Here is an 18,422-nt window from a genome sequence, read left to right as displayed (position 1 = left end):
TCTCAGAATCTCAATTTCCTCTTCTCTAAATAGGATTAATAATACCTTAATTATTTTTAAGCATTATAAACACATTCAATGTGCTTAATAAATCTGTTTCATTTTTGCTTTGAAATGAATAAATAAATTGGAAATTAGTGAAATGCACATCAAGACTGGTCAATTAAATTTCAAGTGTAGGTTAATGATCCTTCTGCTTACCGACATTGTACTAGGAAATCTATTGTAAAGAAAAGAACATTTTTGTTTTGAGGGATTTTAGTCTATTATCCAATTAAGTATTGTCTTTAAAAACCATACTGCTTGATCTCTTCCTCAAGAATTTTCCTCATCTCTTCTTTCTGTCTCATAAGTCTTACCTGTTTGAAAAGAAGATGGATGAAGTGTGTCACCCATGGTCCCAGCAGGAAGCTGACTTCACCTCAAACAGTTCCAAAGAAGGGACTTTAACAAGGGGACTCCTTCAGGACACACGCACAGGATACTGAGGCACCCAGAGGCTGGCAGTCACACTGGGTAACCATTACCACGTCAAGGACAAGAGGGCCAAAGGGGAGGAATAGAAGGACTGGACCCCCGGGGGAGCTGAGATGGGGAGGAGGAACCACCCAACAGAACCCCAGCAAATGGAGGAAGGCAGCAAATGTCTGAGGCTTAGCAAAACAGGAAGGAAGAGAGGAAGAAATAACCCAGCATGCCTTTCTTCTCCCATCTTCAGTTCCCCTTGGCTGCTGGAAGCCAGTTGTCAAGGGAGCCTGAATCATGCCATCTACACAGATCAGCTTCCTGGGCCCCAGAACAAGGTGGAGAGCACAGCTCCAGGGAGCAAAAGGAGAATGATCAACATGTGAAGACTAAGAAATACTTGTTGCATTTGTTGTTGTCCAGTCGCTGTCATGCCCAATGCTTTGCAACTCCATTGCCAGGCCTCCCTGTCCCTCATTATTTCCCAGTTTGCCCAAGTTCATGTCCATTGAGTTGGTGATGCTATCCAACCATCTTATCCTCTGCCGCCCTCTTCTCCTTTTGCCTTCAATCTTTCCCAGGGTCTTTTCCAATGAGTTGGCTTGTTGCATTACTTTGGGGAAAATCAATATGTGTGAAAAGTCTAAACATTCTCAATGATAAGTGGCTGAAACAGGAAACTGCAAGCCATCTTGTAAAAAAAATTTTTCTTTACATTTGATGCCTGTCATATGTAGAAATAGATGAGGATAGAAATGCAGGCCTTCCCAGTTAGAAAGCAGGATTGTTTCATATTGCATGTTCTGTGCCTTATTAAGGTGTCTCCTAGTTTATCACTTTGATGATGGAACCAACTGCCACTCAGAGGAAAGAGATGGCAAAATAGCTCTGAACTAGTGGAACCCACCAGGCTAAAGTAACAAGGACAGTTCTCAATGTGTGCAAGAGTGCAATTTCAGAAAATGTCTCAGCCTTGTCATGGATGTCTCTAAGGATTTGTTTAAAAAATTCAAATGCTGCAGATTTATTTATTTTATGCTGGGAAATCCACTGTGCCTTCAGTTATAAGCTCTAGATGACACTTAGTTTAATATGATCCTCAGAGTGAGAGTATATATTCCTTGTCTTTTACTTAAAGCCTATGGTATGCCAGGCAGCTTTCCCTTTTATTAATAATAATGACTGATCTTAGCATATGATTCAAAATTATGTCCCACTCAGCAAAGCTATGCCTGACATTTTGGTGCTCTGTGTCAGTATAAATACTTATCAAGCCATGTGTCTTATTTCAGGTTGATGACTTTTTCTGCTAGGAATCAGTGGATAGGATAGTGAATCTACTAGGATTCAGGGGCCTGTGAAACCCTTAAAATTGATTGCAAAGTGTTTGGCACACATACATTTTTCTAGGAAGAAAATCTATGGTTTCACAGATTCTCCAAAGCTGTGCCTTCCTTTGCCTTCTTAAATTAATTAGCATTCCTCGTCCAGTTTTCATTAACTAATGGCCCATCTACCTTTTATCTCTTCGTTTGGGTTTACATATTTTCATTTATTAACTATCATTATAGAGGATTCTCAAGAGAGAGAAAAGATGCACATGTGTGATCAACTGCTTTTAAGAACCAGGGCTGAATACAAATCTACTAAAAGGGAAACTGGGTGAAAGATGAGAGCTCTAAAAAGATTTTTTTTTCAAAGAGATAGGATTTACAACAAAGACACCTTCTCTGACAGTCTTGTTGGCTGGTTTTACGGTGCTTTAGGTGAAGAGTTTGGGATGTAAAAAATAAAAAGTAAGATAGTCTTTCCCTGATTCTAATGATGTGTCCCTGAACAGAATTCGTCTAACGATCCTGGATCCATTCTCTTTTTGAGACTTTCATCCTATTTCTTTCCAAATAAATACAAGATGGTAGGACAATGTTTGTGAGCCTGCCAAAATGACTACAGGCATGGATAGAATAACATGTAGTCCATGCTAGGAATGGTACATTGATATAAAGGAATTGTTGTCTGTTTGGGCAAGTGTTACACAGATACGGGGTAAGGAAGAGGTCTCAAACTCAAATGCCTTTTGGCATTTGGGACCTAGGCTTTTATGAGATGGGCAAATAATGCTGAACCAAAGAAGTTATGCTCTCTATCCAAAGGGGGCAGTCTTTAGTCAACTCCACTTTTTTGGATGAAAAAAAAAATAGGATTTGTAGAAGTTGGCAACTAATTCAAAACATTTTAAAACACTGTGTGGGATGAACATATGTTTCGAGGGTGTATTTGGCCCAAGGGGTACCGGTTTGGGATCTCTGGTGTAAAATCGTCGCTCCCAAGCCTGGCTGCAGATCAGAATCATCTGTGGAGCTTAAAAAACACAGATGCCCGGTCCCCTCCAAAACTGGCTGAATCACATCTCTGGGGGTGACGCTGATGTCCAGCCAAGTTTAAGAACCACAAGAGCAAAGAATGGTTGATGCAACAGCATTTACCATCTTTAAAACTACGAAATTAAAAATCGATCACAATAAAAGGAGTCAGAAGAGAAATGAACAAACTGTCCCCATGGAGAACAAACATAGTGAAGACTTACAGGAATACTTTTTTTAAAACGAGTCTCCCATGTTTCAAGTTTTGTCTTCTTGATCTTTTTAAGAGAGCTCTGCATTCTAATATAGTAACCACTAGCCATGTGCAGCTACTTAAATTCAAAATAAAATCTTGAAAAATGTAAAACTCAGGTCATCCTTAGATGCACTAACCACATTTCAAGTGCTAAGTAGCCACATGTGGCTTGTGACTCCTCGGTCAGTACACATAGAGGAAATTCACCGTTGCAGGAACTTCTATTGGACAGCCCAAGTAGAGAGAGTATATATGAAAATCAAGAGAGCTTTGTAGACTTTTTAAACCATTCATGTGGAATTCTGATATTTCTAGGGGGTAGTAATTATTAGTATAGAAAAAACTTCTAAATTGTCCACATAGATCTATGCCCTGAAAAAGAGTGATGCTTAACCTAATGCAAATTAATTAGTAGATATGGAGATATTTTTAAGTGCAAAAGTATTCAGTGCAATCATTGGACAAATATTTATTCAGTGCCTTCTACCTGCCAAGCACTCTGCTTTGTGTTTTTAAATTATTCATGGAATGGAGTAAGGTTAAAAAATTGGCTTGGGCAGCTTCCAAGAGCTCTATTCTGGGGTATAAATATCACCTTTAGTTTTCAGTCTACTTTCCCCTTTTAATTCTCGGGTGCTCCCCTTTTGAATGCAATAGCTTTCATTAGGTTGAGACATGTTTTTTGGAATATGTAATGGAGCTTAATGATTTAAAAAGAAGAAGATAAAGGCAGCGATGGCTAACAGCAGAGCAGTTTCTCTTTGCTGAAAATTGTAGATGTCTGGTGGTGGGTTTTGATCTGACTGTACTAGGTGGAGATGTGACACTCTGCCCAGTGGTGTGACATCAGAACAACATTCTACATAGTCACTCCACCACAGTCGGTGCATGCTTCTCGCTCCTATTCAAATGGCATGCAGTAGGATAAAAATCCAGAGGGATAGACAAGAAAGAACCCTAAAGTCAAGGGCCTTCAGGCCTTGGAGTTAAATACAAACTTTTAAATTTGTACAGAAACTGAAACTCTTGAGAATCAGAACATCCTAAATAAAGAAGCATGTGTTTAGGTACAAAAATCATAAAATAACCTAGAGAAAGCATTGTTGGATAATGTTAAGGTATGACCAAGCTTGAAAGTAAAAAGTGAAAGTGTTGGTTGCTCAGTCATGTCCAACTCTTTGTGACCCCATGGACTGTAGCTTGCCAGGCTCCACTGTCCATGGAATTCTCCAGGTAAGAATACTGGAATGGATTGCCATTCCCTTCTCCAGGGGATCTTCCTGACCCAGGAATCGAGCCCAGGTCTCCTGTATTGCAGGCAGACTCTTTACCATCTAAGCCACCAGGGAAGCCAGAGCTTAGTGATAAATAATTACTGGATGCAAGGTGGGAGTAAATGTGGCCATTCAGAGGGTGGAATGGCTTGGTGCCTAGAAGTCTCTAATCATGAACAGTTAATAAATTCCTCAGGGACATATGGGTTGGATTTTAAAACGGTCCAACAAGTTAACTTATTTTTTGTCTGTAGCATAAATCTGATTGGGTATTTTATAGTCTCTGTATGGCTCTTAGGATAATAATAAAGGCTGGAGTTGCTTCTGGAATGCAGTAAATACTTGAGTCCTTATCTTGGTAATGGTTACATATCTCTGATAGTGTTAAGGAGTCATGACTAAGGGACTTAATTCTGGGAGTTTTGCGGCTGGTCCTCCTTTCAGGACTGCAAACCCTGGTTATCTAATCTTACCTCATAGCATGAACCACCTCCTTTATGGAAATGGCAGTCAGGCCTATTGATTCAGCATCAGTGAATGACTTGCACACAATAAATGCCACAGTGGCTTGAGTCACTTTCTCTCTCACACACACACGTCTATATTTATAATCCACATGAAAGACGTGCCAGGCTGAGTTAGGTGGTATGGACAAAATATCGATAAAACACAGAACTTACCCTTGAGGAACTCATATTCTAGAAGGGAAATTCTATGAGTAAACAAATAATCATGTGATGTTATTGTGTTCAGTCACTCAGTGTTGTCCAACTCTTTGCCACCCCATGGACTGCAGCATGCAAGGCTTCCCTGTCCTTCACCATCTCCCAGAGATTGCTCAAATTCACATCTGTTGAGTCAGTGATGCCATCCAACCATCTCATCCTCTGTTGTCCCCTTCTCCTCCTGCCTTCAATTTTTCCCAGCATCAGGGTCTTTTCCAGTAAGTCAGTTATTCGCATCAGGTAGCCCAAGTATTGGAGCTTCAGCTGCAACCTCAGTCCTTCCAGTGAAAATTCAGGATTGATTTCCTTTAGGATTGACTGGTTTGATCTCCTTGTACTCCAGAGTCTTCTCCAACACCACAGTTTAAAAGCATCAGTTCTTGGGCACTAAGCCTTTTTTGTGGTCCAACTCTCACATCCATACATGACTACTGGAAAAACCATAGCTTTGACTAGACAGACCTTTGTTGGCAAAGTAAAGTCTCTGCTTTTTAATATGCTGTCTAGGTATGTCATAACTTTTCTTCCAAGGAGCAAGCATCATTTAATTTCATGGCTGCAGTTACCATCTGAAGTGATTTTGGAATCCAAGAAAATAAAGTCTATCACGGTTTCCATTTTTTCCCCATCTATTTGCTATGAAGCAATGGGATCAGATACCATTATCTTAGTTTTTTGAATGTTGAGTTTTAAGCCAGCTTTTTCATTCTTCTTTTTCACTTTCATCAAGAGGCTCTTTAGTTCCTCTTCGCTTTCTGCCTTAAGGATGGTATCATCTGTGTATCTGAGGTGATTGATATTTCTCCTGACAATCTTGATTCCAGTTTGTGCTTCATCCACCCTGGAATTTTGCATGATATACTCTGCATATAAGTTAAATAAACAAGGTGACAATATACAGCCTTGATGTACTCCTTTCCCAATTTGGAACCAGTCTGTTGTTCCATGTCCAGTTCTAACGCTTGCTTCTTAATCTGCATACCGTTTTCTCAGGAGGCAGGTAAGGTGATATGGTATTCCCATCTCTTGAAGAATTTTTCACAGTTTGTCGTGGTCCATACAGTCAAAGGCTTTAGCATAGTCAATGAAGCAGAAGTAGATATTTTTCTGGAATTTTCTTGCTTTTTCTATGACCCAACGGATGTTGGAGATTTGATCTCTGGTTCCTCTGCCTTTTCTAAATCCAGCTTGAATATCTGGAAGTTCTCGGTTAATGTATGTTGAAGCCTAGCTTGGAGAATTTTGAGCATTACTTTGCTAGCATGTGAAATGAGTGCAATTGTGTGGTAGTTTGAACATTCTCTGGCATTTCCCTGCTTTAGGGTTGGAATGAAAACTCACTTTTCCAGTCCTGTGGCCACTGCTGACTTTTCCAAATTTGCTGGCATATTGAGTGCAGCACTTTCACAGCATCATCTTTCAGGATTTGAAGTAGCTCAACTGGAATTCCATCACCTCCACTAGCTTTGTTCGTAGTGATGCTTCCTTAGGCCCACTTGATTTTGCACTCCAGGATGTCTGGCTAGGTGAGTGATCACACCATCGTTGTTATCTGGGTCATGAAGATCTTTTTGTATAGCTCTTCTGTGTATTCTTGCCACCTCTTCTTAATATCTTCTGCTTCTGGTAGGTCCATACCATTTCTGTCCTTTATTGTGCCCATCTTTGCATGAAATGTTGCCTTGGTATCTCTAATTTTCTTGAAGAGATCTCTTGTCTTTCCCATTCTATTGTTTTCCTCCATTTCTTTCCATTGATCACTGAGGAAGGCTTTCTTATCTCTCCTTGCTATTCTTTGGAACTCTGCATTCAAATGGGTATATCTTTCCTTTTCTCCTTTGCCTTTAGCTTCTCTTCTTTTCTCAGCTGTTTGTAAGGCCTCCTCAGACAACCATTTTGCCTTTTTGCATTTCATTTTCTTGGAGATGGTCTTGATCACTGCGTCCCATACAATGTCACGAACCTCCATCCATAGTTCTTCAGGTACTCTATGTATCAGATCTAATCCCTTGAATCTATTTGTCACTTTCACTATACAATCGTAAGGGATTTGATTTAGGTCATACCATTTAGGTATGAATGAAAACCACTATAGGCTTTCCTCCTTTCCCTACTTTCTTCAATTTAGTGGTTTTCCCTACTTTCTTCAACTTAGCAGTTTTCCCTACTTTCTTCAATTTAAGTGTGAATTTGACAATAAGAAGTTCATGATCTGAGTCACAGTCAGCTCCCAGTCTTGTTTTTGCTGACTGTATAGAGCTTCTCCATCTTTGGCTGCAAAGAATATAGTCAATCTGATTTCGGTGTCTATCATCTGGTGATGTCCATGTGTAGAGTCTTCTCTTGTGTTGTTGGAAGAAGGTGTTTGCTATGACCAGTGCATTCTCTTGGCAAAACTCTATTAGACTTTGCCCTGCTTCATTCCGTACTCCAAGGCCAAATTTGCCTGTTACTCCAGGTGTTTTTTGATTTCCTACTTTTGCATTCCAGTCCCCTATAATGAAAAGGACATCTTTTGGGGTTTTAGTTCTAGAAGGTCTTGTAAGTCTTCGTAGAACTGTTCAGCTTCAGCTTCTTTGGCATTAGTGGTTGGAACATAGATTTAGATTACTGTGATATTGAATGATTGACCTTGAAAATGAACAGAGATCATTCTGTCGTTTTTGAGATTGCACCCAAGTACTGCATTGTTGACTATGAGGGCTACTGCATTTCTTCTAAGGAATTCTGACCCACAGTAGTAGATGTTCTTCTAAGGGATTCTTGCCCACAGTAGTAGATATAGTGGTCATCTGAATTAAATTTGCCCATTCCAGTCCAGTTTAGTTCCCTGACTCCTAGAATGCAATAACAGAAATACAAAATTGGGGGAAAGACATATATACATATAAGAGGAGATTGTTTAGGGACTGTGGATAATAAGTCCTCTCTTGGTGTTGACTTTATAAAAAAGATGAAGAACAATAAGGATAAGGAAAATGTTGGTATGTTGCTAGATCCAAGGCTGTAATATTATTGTTTTAATCTTGGTCATCATCCTGTGTTGAAATAGCCCCTAAACTTCCTACTCCCAGATTGAAACCACCTGAGGAAAAGACCTGAAATGAAGCTGAGAAAGAACTAATAGTGGATGGGAAATCAATCTTAATACCTAGATATGTCTGAATATGAAACACTAAAGAGGTGGGTCTATTATTGAGGCTGGTTGCATTAGGCTGTGTGGAGCAGCATACGGCAAAGGAGCGCCTCAGCTCAGTGTCAGGAATAGTTCATAGACTAGCCTTTCAAAATAGCAAGAGTGGAGCTGACTGGTTAATTGTGAGGAGCTGTGATCTAGAACAGCACAAAATGCAACAGATCCATCAAATGAAGTTTACACAAATACTTCAAGAAATAGAAGCAAAACCTCGGTTTCGGCTACGTTGCTCTGTGAACTTTTGTATATTAGGTAGACCTGGTCATAAGTGAACAGTCATCTTTCTATCGACATTATGAAAAGCGGAGCCATCAGCCCTAACTGCAAAGTATCACTATAGGTGGGGTAATAAGTTTACAGGAATCTTTAATATTTGAAAAGACCGTAAGCCCTTGGATTAATTTTTCTCTGGATGGAAGGCAAGAAGTCTTGCTGGAACTGTTTGTGATCTTGTCTCTGCTCCTATTTCATCTGAATTTACACACTGCCTAAGATCAAGAGTTCTCAGGTAGAATTGTCCTCCCCCTCTAGTACTAGGGTATTTATATCCCAAACTACTCAAGGTGTATGAGTCCTTTGATCTATTTCACTGCTTAGTAGTCAGCCAGCAGGCTCTGGCACTGCCTTTAGGCTGGATCTGTTCTGATTGGCTGGTGCACTAACTATACCAATTGGAATATTTGGGGTATTTACCTTGCTGTATTACCAAAAGATAGAGATATGCCTTAGGTGGAAGTATAAAATAAGGGAGTGGATTTTAATAGGCACACTCCAATTTATACTTTTAAACTCGCCAACTCAAACTTGAAAATAGTCTTCTTGGATGATTCCTCTTCAGAACATATTAAAAACAATATTAAATTTTTTCCTTCAGATATTTGTAGTATATTCATTCAAAATCCATGCATTCATTTGGATGTATAGATGATGACCTGATTGCTAAGAAATCACTCACGGTGTCTGCAGTTGTGCTTCCATGTTAGACCTCATGGAAGACTGTGGTCAGTTTGTTTTATTAAATGGTAAATTACCTTTCTTTTGAGCTATGCCCCTCCCCGCCCATGTCACATTATGTAACAGGGTTAACATGCACCTAAATAAAAGCAGTAAAAACCAAACAAGATAAAACACTGGAAGAGCTGAAACATGTAATTTTATGTCTTTGGGCTGGGACCCCCATATTCGTGGCTAATAAAAAGAAATGTAAGAAGCTGTACTAATTCATTCCATAATGTCAGATCTCTGCTAGTCAGGCAAAAATGCACACGAAGATCTGCACTCACCTTGCTATCTGTGACAGACAGCGTGACCTCATTTAGGTTAAGAGAGGGGCAAGTAGAAGAATATTCAAAACCTTTGTAACAACCCTGAGAAAACCATACTTCAAAAAGACACATGCACCCCAATGTTCACTATTGCAGCACTATTTTTTTTTTTCAGCACTATTTACAATAGCCAGGACATGGAAGCAATCTGGATATCTATCGACAGATGAATAGATTAAAAAGATGTGGTATATATATATACAATGGACTATTATACCACCATAGGAAAGAATGAAATTGGGCCATTTGTATAGGCGTGGATGGACTTAGAGACTGTCATACTGAGTAAAGTAAGTCAGAAAGAGAAAAACAAATATTATATATTAACACATATATGTAGAATCTAGAAAAAGGGTACCTATTTGCAGGACAGAAATAGAGACGCAGATGTAGAGAACGGACTTGTGGACACAGTTGGGGGAGGAGAGGGTGGAAGGAACTGAGAGAACAGCACTGACATAAATACACTACCACGTGTAAACTAGATGCTAGTGGGAAGCTGCCGTATAGCACAGGGAGCCCAGCTCGGTGCTCCGTGATGACCTAGGGGGGTGGGATGGAGTGGGTGGGAGGGAGACGGAACAGGGAGGGAATATATGTGTATCTATAGCTGATTCACACTGTGGTACAGCAGAAACTAATAAAGCATTGGAAAGAATTATCCTCCAATTTAAAAAACAAAAACAAGCAAATAAATAAAAAGCCTTTATAACGAGGCTCCCTCTGTCCTTGGTATTTGTCTTTTTGGAAATGTACTGAAAAGCCCTTGTCAGGGACCAGATATGTATTAAAGGACAGGATCTATTCAAGTGATGAACCCAGATTTATTTAATTTGTATAGTCATACGTCCTTGCTCACTTGCTTCAGTCATGTCCAGCTCTGCGACCCCACGGACTGTAGCCTGCCGGGCTCCTCTGTCCATGGGACTCTCCAGGCTGAGTACTGGGGTGGGTTGTCATTTCTTCCTCCAGGGGACCTTCCTGACCCACAGACCTTACAGTTTTAAAAATATTTTTCCACACACTACCCCAGTATGGGACTGAGGATAGTTTTTACCCTCTTTTTATAGATGAAGAACCCATGACTCAGGGCGGTTGAGGGGTTTGCTCGTGACCGCACAGTCGGTGAGGGGCTGAGGACACACCCAGATCCCTCAGCTCTCAAGAGTTCTACCTTGTTCTACCTTGTGAGCAAAGACTTTGTGGTGGGGCCATCAGGTGACATGATCGGCTGTATACTTGGTCTGTGGCCACCTTGGCAACCAACAGGGCCACCCTTTGGTAAGGAAGAGTCCCACTTGTGCTTATGAGGCTATTCCCTGTCCTGTTGCAGAATCAGAACTGAGGGTCTTCTTAGTATGCCCCCTAGTTAGAGCCTGGCACATATGAGGCACCCCACAGATATTTGACTGCAGACCCTGAAATGTCACGGGGAAAATAAGAGAGAACTGGCCCAGGTACTCAGCTCATCTACTGGTGCAGGTGACAACTTCCATCTTCAGCTGGTAACACTCTGTTGATTGGCCTGCTTTTGCCAGCTCAGGAGGCTCATTTCTCGAAAAAACGGGCAGGAAAGAGAGTTGTTTTCCTATTTAACTGGAGAGTAATTTCAACTTCTCTAATCACTGCCCAAGTACTGCCAGCCATGTGGAAAATGAAGGCCATCCACTGAGTAAGTTTTTATTCATTCAGAAGTTTGGCTTTGTTTAGTCAGTCCCAAGGGTCTCATTGCAAATACGAGATGTGAGAGCTCGGCCTTGCCAAGAAGTTGCTTGATTTACAGTGACTCTGTGTGTGTGTGTGTGTGTATGAGAGAGAGAGAGAGAGAGAGAGAGAGAGGGCCTGGGAGAGACAGAGACAGGGCCTGGGAGATAGACCTCACTCTGTCTGATGGGAGAGCTCGCCCCTGGGGCTGGGACAGTGTCTATAGTACCCAGCTAAGCCAGCCTGGCTCATCAGGGAATGTCTCCTTCAGAAAAAGAACCATGGCAGCAGGAGGACTGTCTCATCCTCCATCACACCAGATTTCTCTCTCTTCCATTTTTTGGCTGTGCCACATGGCATGCAGAATCTTGTTCCCTGACCAGGGTTAGAACCCGTGCCCCCTGCAGTGAAAGTGCAGAGTCTTAACCACCGGACCCCCCAGGGAAGTCCCCAGACTTCACTCTTTGACTTGCTGCTCTGCATGTTACCTAGTCTTAGATCAGTAACTGTCAAGTCGACTTGATAAAACATACCTGTACCAATGGCCAGCTTCCCTCTGTGTAAGTAGGAAATTACCGTAGAAGAAAAGTTGAAACACCAACCAGATTCCAAGTTGCCAGGAGAGCACTGACAAATCTTTCTCTAGCTTCAAGACAATATTCCCTCCCCACTATAATGCAGCATAGATACTCCTTTTTAAATATTATTTTAGAGGACTTTCCTGCCGATCCAGTGGTTGGAACTTGACTTTCCAGTGCAGGGGTTTGATCCCCAGTCAGGAAGCTAAACTCTCACATGCCTCAGGACCAAAAAACCCCCCACACAGAACATAAAACAGAAGTAATACTGTGATAAATTCAATAAAGATTTTAAAAACTATTTTAGTTATTGAGGCATCCCCACTTGTAACTTCAGGTTGCAACAAGTCTTAGCAGTTACTACTGGCATAATTGACTTGGGCATTTCCACACTGGTTCCCTTCCTTTTTAAAATGTCTTTTTATACTCCTCAACAGAACTCTTGCATGGAAAGCTCTTGGACGGACTGTGAGGAAATGGACAAGTGGAGAGAGAAATTATGCTTTTTTAAAAAACTTCTCATTGTCCTCATTGTAATTTCTGTGTCAGCAGTTTTCCTGTAGGGAGCCTTGATTTTTAATTACTAGAAAAAGCGTAAGCCTCAGCCCACACCTTTGGAGCATGTATGATCCACCGTGGGAATAGCTCATGAAAAGCAGTGTCGTTGCACAGTGCAAAGCCCACAGCTCCAAGAACAGACAGACCGCCCAGGGCATTGTGACGTAGCCAAGTGAGACACGGCTTCAGCACGTGGCCGCTACAACTTTAGCCCCAGCAGCTATTCTTGCCTACTTGTGTAACTGCTCTAGAAGCCACGAGCCTAGGGACGTCCAACATCTCTCTCTTTCTCTAGGAAGCTCTCCCGAAACTCAGGTGCATGGAAGCTCAAAGGTTATCTCTTGAGGGGACCAAGAGTAAACTGCAACAGGGCTACGCACCTGGGTCTTGACAGGAGTTGCTGTGGGGAAGGTTCCCATGGCATAGTGGGCCGTGCTCTGTGGAGGCATGGGGACACCCCAGGTGCTAGAATCGTCCTTGGTAATCTTTTTTTCAATTTAATTATTTACTTATTTAGCTGAACCAGGTTCCAGTTGCAGCGTGTGGGATCTTTAGCCATGGTATGAGAACTCTCAGCTTCAGCATGAACGACCCAGCTCCCTGACCTGGGATCGAACCCAGGCCCCCCGCATTGGGAGTGCAGAGTCCTAGCTACTGGCCTGCCAGGTAAGTCCCTCATCCTTGTGTGTCTACCTCCAGGAAAGATACACTGCTCCCCAGTCCCCTGAGCAGTATGAGAGGCCCCGGTTTCCAGCAGTGAGAATCAAGTGTCAGGGCAAGGGCCTCGTTGTTTGGGACGGTGAAAACCTCCCACAGTCGGGTGCCGCACTGGCTGGCACCTTGGCCGAGGCTGTTCATAACAAGCCCTTGTTCTGAGTTTGGAAGGTCTGTGGAGTTCTTTGTTTTGAAGGGGCCTCTGAGGAGTTGCCCACACCTAGCAGAATTCCTCAGAGGCTCCGACAAAGAAGAAGAAACTCTGTTGTGTGCCCAGGGTTTGTGGTTTTGGTTTGCTGAACCACCTGGCCTGGCCCAGGTCTTATCTTGCTCCCACCTTCTAGTGCCTGCTCCCCTGGGCCATTCACCTCAGGCTCTCTCTTCCCTACCTCCCTGCCCTCGCCTGCCCTCTCTGCCCAGAGGCAGTCCAGCCTCTCCTGGTTTTGAACTCAGCTCTCCCTCCTACCATGCTCCCTCTGACCCTCTGACTGCAGAGCTTTCACACCTGAGGAGTCTCTGAACACACCTCCCTCCATGGCCCCGCTTGCTCTTGTATTCCCATCAAAGTCGATCCTCATGAAGGCAACCCCTCAATTCTACTCTGATGCCTCCCCAGGTGCTGGCAGCTGCCACATGCGGGCCAGAAAGGAGGACTCACGGCCCTCGGTTTGCTGTGCTCACGTGTCACTGCTGCCCAGGTAGGCAGGAAAGCATCTTGGCCAAAGATAGACAGTGGACGCTTCCTAAGAATGCCTATCACCCTTGGCCCAGGGAAGACTGATGTCAGGATCGCCTGCCTTCTAGTAGCTGGGAGTCCTGAGCTGGGCTGAACCACCAGAGAGATGGAGGCTCACGTTGGTGCTACTCCTTCCCAACCCCCACCTGGTTCTGACAGTCCCTGGGCTGGGTGGAGGAGGGATGGATATGTGTAGTGACAGCAGGCCAGATCTTTCTTCCTTTTGGCAGAAGGAGGTGGCTAATCGTGCACAGAGGCATGGGGGACTGTTCCCTGGAAACTGGAGACCAAAGTGACCAGGGACCCAGGGTCAGCAAGGCTGGGAAGTCAATGTCAAGGAGAGATTCCAAGAGAGGTGGTCATCGGCTGATGAGGGATGACAGCTTGAGTGCTGTCGCTGAAGCAGAGTGGTCATAGCAAGCAGGGCATGGGAGTGTCCACTGCACTGTGCAATTTGAGGAATCACAAATAGGACACTCAGGAAAAAGGAAACTTCTGAAAGGTCAGTAAACAACTAACAAGAGCTAAAAGGATGGCGGGGCTAGACCAAGAAAACTCCAATGTCACCCTCCCCCATCCGTCCCTCCATTCCCTTCTTGTTCTTGTGGCACTATCACTGTGGTTGGAAGGAGAGTGGCCCAACCTGGATTTTAGCCCACCTGGGGCCAACAGGAAGTGACGCAACTCTTCTTGCAGAAAAAAAGAAGAGATTGGACTGCAAAGAAGTGTTTGACCTCACAATACACTGATACGGGAAGCCACTCCCCTCTGCCCAGCTTTCTGACTTTGGCTTGGCCCCATTGTGCCATCTTTCCTACTGCTGGCACAATAGGTTTCTAGAAGACTGTCCAATTTTCAATTGTTTTAAAGATTATTTCAGGATAAAGATGAATCCAGGGAGTTCCGGAGTGTCCAGTAGCAAAGGCTCCACACTGCCAATGCAGGGAGCCCAAGTTCAATCCCTGGTCAGGGAACTAGATCCCACCTGCAGCAACTAAGAGTTCACATGCCTCAACTGAAGACCCCGCATGCTGCAACTAAGACCCCTGCACAGCCAAATAAGAAAACGAAAATTTAAAAAATGAATCTGAATGAACTGGTGTACACACAGGTGCACCCGGAGAAAGCAAGCATACCCTGTTTAATGCCCCTGTTTTAAGCTACTCTCTTAAGCAAACCTTCCAACCTCAGCTGTCATCAGGGCCAGGGTTGGACTGGTAACTTAGCATATTGCATCTTAGTAATGACTCTATCAATATCATCAGAGTTTCAATCGTGTGTGTGTGTGTGTATCACTCTAAAGCAATGCTTTGCTCCAGGATATGAGGAGCCCTTCTGAGAATGTTTTCTTTTTTTTTTTTTTTTTTAGCATGTAATTAATTTATTTATTTCTTTACACATAACTGAAGTGATGTTACAGTACATAAGTTATTTACAACTGTGCAGTAATGTGTTGCAAAATAAATTATCTAGAAGGCAGCAAAAGTACATTGTGAACGTGTATAAAACTGTACAGCGTTTACGGGTACACTTTTTATATGATTATTGGCTCTGTAGTGTTTCAAGTTATGTTCTCAGAAAGAGAAACAAAATGCCCAAGATTAAAGGAAAAAATATACAAACCACGTGGATTTGACTCCATTAAAAACGTTTTCTTACTCAATCTCTTCCGCCCACTCTGCTCTTGCATCTGCTCACTATAATGTATTAGTCTTATGTCCATATCTTTTGTTACTGATAGTTTCAAATGTTGGAAGCTCCTTTCTGATGGTCATATCTCCTTTCTTCAGTCTTCCATTTTTAAACATCCCATTTCATCATTTTGAACACTAAGCATTTTGAATGACCTTATTACCTATATGTTTGATTTCTGAGTTAGGGTGCAGTAAACATATTTAAAAGTGAGTGTCATCTTTAACAGGTTTGATGAGTCTTGGAGATCAAGGGTGGCTTGATGCCACACAGACATGGCTGATGAAGTTCATGTGTTCATTCATGTCCATTTCTTCCTTGTCTCCCATTGATTTACAGAGTTGCTCATCCTCAACAAATTCATAGAGAGTGGTAGAAAACATTCTAGAGTAACTTGTCCTCATAAAAAGCATGGAACTGGTTTTGAATGACTTAGAGGAAATTTGATCAGGTAATGGGGTGGCTTAGATCTTAAAGAATCTACCTGCAGTGCAGGAGACCTGGGTTTGATCCCTGGGCCGGGAAGATCTCCTGGAGAAGGGAATGGCAACCCACTCCAGCACTCTTTCTTGCCTGGAGAATTCCATGGACAGCAGAGCCTGGCAGGCTATAGTCCATGGGATTGCAAAGAGTCAGACATGACTGAGCAACTAACCCTTTCAACACTTTCAATGGAAACAAAGATGAGTCCTTCTCCTTGGGATCTGGGCACAGTGCAGAGTACACGGGCTCACTGCATGAGATTGGAGCATGGAGCATGGACCAGAGGGCCAATGACTTGGGTTCAAGTCCTGGATCTCTCACGAACTGATAGGAAGTGTGCATGATCCAAGGATAATTGAGACTGGAATAGACCAAAGTCAAGCCATTTAAGATGAAATAAAATTTTAAGCAAGGCTTCTTTTTAATATAAAAAATGAAGATACAAGTTATAAAAATAAAATTTTATCATATCCAATAGAACACAGATTATAGTTGCAATTCTATGTTCATTCTTAGGATGAACACAAATAAATCTCATGTGGACATTTTGGCATAATTTTAAACTAAAATGATATGTGGCATGATACAACAGCCTTCACTTCATGTGTAATTTAATAGCAAAAATTTTTTTGGCAAACATGTTAGAAACTTTCATTCATTTTTCCAAGGCTCTCTCATAATGCCTTGACATTTAAATTATTGTTTTTCGAACCCCACATCCTGTTACAATCCCTGCTGATTTTTCTTCTCCAAATGTTAGCTGGTTTACCTAGTTCATCAGTGATTTTTCATGCATTTTCAGCAATACTTCTCTCTTCCATCAACTTTACAGACTCTTGTATCTTTTTAAATAATTGCAATTGTTTTCCATTGGCATTCTTGTGTTGCACTATATCCTTTCATTTTTTTTTTTATTTTGAAATTTTAGGCTTACAGAAAAATTGTAGACACAGTCCAGAGTTCCTGTGTACCCATTACCCAGTTGCCCCCTAATGTTAGCAACTTACATAGCTAGGGTGAATGATCAAAGCCAGAACATCAACGCTGGCACGTGATTGTTAACTAAACTGTAAACCTTATTCAAGCTACGCCAGTTTTTCCATGCATATTCGGTCTTCTGTGTCAGTATCCAGTCCAGGAGCTCCCACTGCATTTAGCTGTTATGTCTGCTCAGTGCCCCCAGTCTGTGAGTTTCCTTAGCCTTGCCTTGTCATTCATGACCTTGACATTCTGGAACAGCACTAGCCCTTTATTTTGTATACAGTCTCTCCATTTGGTATCTTTCTGTTGTTTTCTCAGGATTCAGTTGAGGTTATAGATTTTTGGTGAGATCTCAGGAGTCTATGCATCCTGCCTGGGGCTACATGATATTGATGTGTTCTGTTACTGATGATGTTAACGCTGTTTGTTTGTTAAGATGATGCTACAGGGTTTCTCCACTGTAGAGTCACAGTTTCTCCTTAATTAACTGAAATCTTGAGAGAGAGAGATGTGCAGAGCCTGGACTTTTCCTATTTTTCTTCAAATGTTCGTTCTCTAATTTTAACATCCATAGATGTGTCTTGCATGCAAGAATTATTACTTGGCAAGTGGGAATTTTCCTATTTCCCTCATTTGTTCTACATTTATTAATTGGAATTTGGATTTTGAAGACTCAAAAAAAGAATATAAAATATCTCATTAACTTTTATATTGATTATTGAAATGTCAATTTTAAGATCTATTGGGTTAAACAAAACATATCATTAAAATTAGCTTCCCTTGTTTCTTTTTCTTTTTTTGACCACATGATGCAACTTGCAGGATCTTAGTCCTGACCAGGGATTGAAGTCGAACCCCCAGAAGTGGAAGCTCAGAGTACTAATTACTTCTTTTTACTTTTTATGATGTGGCTACTATTAACAGAAAAACTCAAAATGATATAAGTGGATACACCTGTGGCTCATATTACTTTTTTACAGGACAGCGCTGCCCTCAGGACTCAGATAGACACTGCCTATCTCTTAGGATGATTGTGAGAATTAAATGTGAATGTTAGTTATACAAACTGTTTGGCATAGTGCCCAGCATAAAGTAAGAACTCAATGAAAATTGGCTATTATTATTGAGTTAGGAAAGAATGGTCACTCTTGTGAGCCCTTGACTTCTCAGGGGAACACAAATGTTTTCCTTAAGAACTTCATTCACTCAGGACTTCCTTAAGAGGAGGATAGCCTGCTGTAGGCAGTGAGCTCTCCTCAGACCTGGAGAGTATGTGCTTTAGTTGAGAGCCAGTAGAGAAAACCAAGGCTTGCTTTTGGAAAACTGGGCTGGTCTCTGATTTCTAATAGGAAATTAAAGAAGGTGAGAGGAG

Source organism: Cervus elaphus, chromosome 25 (genome assembly GCF_910594005.1).
Source record: "Cervus elaphus chromosome 25, mCerEla1.1, whole genome shotgun sequence".
Taxonomy (NCBI): Eukaryota; Metazoa; Chordata; class Mammalia; order Artiodactyla; family Cervidae; genus Cervus; species Cervus elaphus.
Note: the sequence above shows the minus strand (reverse complement) of the source record.